Source organism: Pinus tabuliformis, chromosome 9, assembly GCF_031772625.1.
Source record: "Pinus tabuliformis cultivar Carrire ecotype Pingquan chromosome 9, CPIR1, whole genome shotgun sequence".
Classification (NCBI taxonomy): domain Eukaryota; kingdom Viridiplantae; phylum Streptophyta; class Pinopsida; order Pinales; family Pinaceae; genus Pinus; species Pinus tabuliformis.
In genome coordinates, this window is record NC_142307.1 from 780,732,723 (window position 1) to 780,735,193 (window position 2,471).

Below are 2,471 nucleotides of genomic sequence, written 5' to 3' on the forward strand. Positions count from 1 at the left end.
CTAATGTTGTAGAAGAGAACATTGTGGAATGGTACAATGTATTGGGAATAGATAAGAACCAACTAAACTAGAGATGTTTTTTTGTCTTTAAATGCCAAAAACAATAGCATTGTGTGATGAACCTATACTCATTAGCCAACCACTCATTGAAAGTAAAGACATTGATTGGTTATTGAAAATCTGACCATTCTTTTAACATTTTATAATATTTGTTATCATTCCTAAATGGAAACTGAAAATTAATTTCAGATATATATATATATAAATAACCCATTTTAAAACAAGTTTGAACCTTTGGAAGCATTAAAAAAACAATCAGGTGAACCAAACTCCTACCCAAAATATGAAACGTTAACCCATAACCCAAAATAAGGCTCCAACCTCCAATATACCTAAATCCAACCATTTAAACTCAAACATAAAACTTCTTATTTTCAAATCTCATAAATCATGACCTTGCCTATAAAATTGTAACATTCTAATGTCCTCGCCTAAAGTCTAACATGTGTAATCCCAAGAAAAGGCTCTAGCTCTAGGCTCTTTCCCACAAACCAGAACCGAGACAAGACTGGTCCGGTCTTGCCTCTACACCATGAAGAAAGGTATATCTGCGTTTCCCTCCTGCATTCCTTCCGAGCACAAACCCCCAGACCAAACTTGTTCCTCCGACAGCTCTTCCAACAAAGAAACCACAAAATTGATCCTTCAGGCGATTGAAAAAACGTCGTTTCTGGATTGGCTGGATCATTAAATAACCTCACAGATTTTGAGGCTCCCGGCATCCCCTCCGGTTTCGTCTTCCGAGTGCTGAAAGGCATATGTACCCGAAGGCTAAGCCCCTCTCCTCCAATGAAGTTGTGCTTTGTTCTCACATCCGTGATGGCTTCGTTCAGCTTGATCCGACAGGTCCGGGCAAATCATTTCGTCCAGAAAACCCAAAACTTAAGTTTTTGCTCCCAAAAAGTTGTGTACTCGTGCACCTGGATCATCTCCCGAGCTCGGAATAGCGATATTATGTTTTGGAGTGACAAAAACCTATCCATTCTAACCTAGAAAATCAGCACCCATAAGTTCCAATACAACATAAAACAGGAAAACTAACTGAAAATTGGAAAAACACTACCTAAATGTAAAATGTTGTACTCACCGTTAATCCATGTCCAACACGAACATGGCCGCGCAGGGTTCCATTTGTGTTTTCATTCCCGTTATGTCTGATTATTACTTTGCTAGTTGAAACTCCACAGATTAATATGATTGGTGTATATGAAATATACCGCGTTGGAAAAGACATTGTTGCTCAAAATGATTTACAACACCTAAAGATGTTGTGATCTGATTACAGTTTCTCAAAATTATTGAATTTAAATATAAGATAATATTCGCACTATTCTATAAATATTTAAGTTGTTTTTTCCGTCAAAAATCTTGAGAGACTGCGATCAAATCACAGCATCAGAGACGTCAATGACTTTCTAGTTATTGTAGCTTACTTTGAGCAACAAGACTTTTCCAACGGGGAGCGACTCCACACACACCAATCACGCGAACTTGTAGAGCTTCAGCGAGCCAAAGTTGCTACTGGTTAAAGAATGGCTTCCTTCTTCTGCAGGACGGACGAGACAATCTGGTGAAAAGCCGCTTTAAATCCAGCTACCATTGCTCCACTTGGGGAACGATCGATGTAGGGTTTCGTGTCTCCAGGCCAGACTCTCTCTGCAAATCCCAAAAGCCATTGCAAGTATTGGTGGAAGCATTGACTTTATATTGGAGGAGTTCCAGCTTTGATCCAACTGAATATCCTGCTCCTTTGGCAGATGGGGACAAACGCGATACCAAAATATCTACGCTGGACCAATCAATGCGATGAAATAAATATTTGCTATTAAAAATCAGTCCGTTATTGTTGAATAACGAGTAGTCCGTTATTGTTGAATATATGTTCTGGCATCTCACAAATATAATTTGTTGACTGTGACATCTCGAATTAAAGTTATGAACGTGGTGAATTATTGCACACGCGATACCAAAATATCTACGCTCGACCAATCAATGCGATGAAATAAATATTTGCTATTAAAAATCAGTCCGTTATTGTTGAATAACGAGTTTTGGCATCTCACAAATATAATTTGTTGACTGTGACATCTCGAATTAAAGTTATGAACGTGGTGAATTATTGCACACGCGATACCAAAATATCTACGCTCGACCAATCAATGCGATGAACCAAATATTTGCTATTAAGAATCAATCCGTTATTGTTGAATAACGAGTTTTGGCATCTCACATATATAATTTGTTGACTGTGACATCTCGAATTAAAGTTATGAACGTGGTGGATTATTGCACGGTCCACAGCTTTATATAATTTTTTTTAGGTCACCAAAAGGACAAATGTGGTGGTCGATTCTGGGTGCTTTTACCCACTTTCACACTGTTAATAAAAAATCAAAGCAATGAGTTATACC

The 2,471-nt window shown here is 38.0% G+C and overlaps 1 long non-coding RNA gene across 1 annotated transcript; it reads right to left on the reverse strand.

Moving 5' to 3' along the window:
• Window positions 1-359: 359 nt before the first annotated feature.
• Window positions 360-1,797, reverse strand: LOC149151050 (uncharacterized). Its single transcript, XR_016262795.1, has 2 exons — window positions 1,148-1,797; window positions 360-1,049 (listed from the first exon to the last, which is right to left on the reverse strand). It is a non-coding gene; the product is annotated as an uncharacterized LOC149151050 (long non-coding RNA).
• Between the last annotated feature and the right edge of the window lie 674 nt (window positions 1,798-2,471).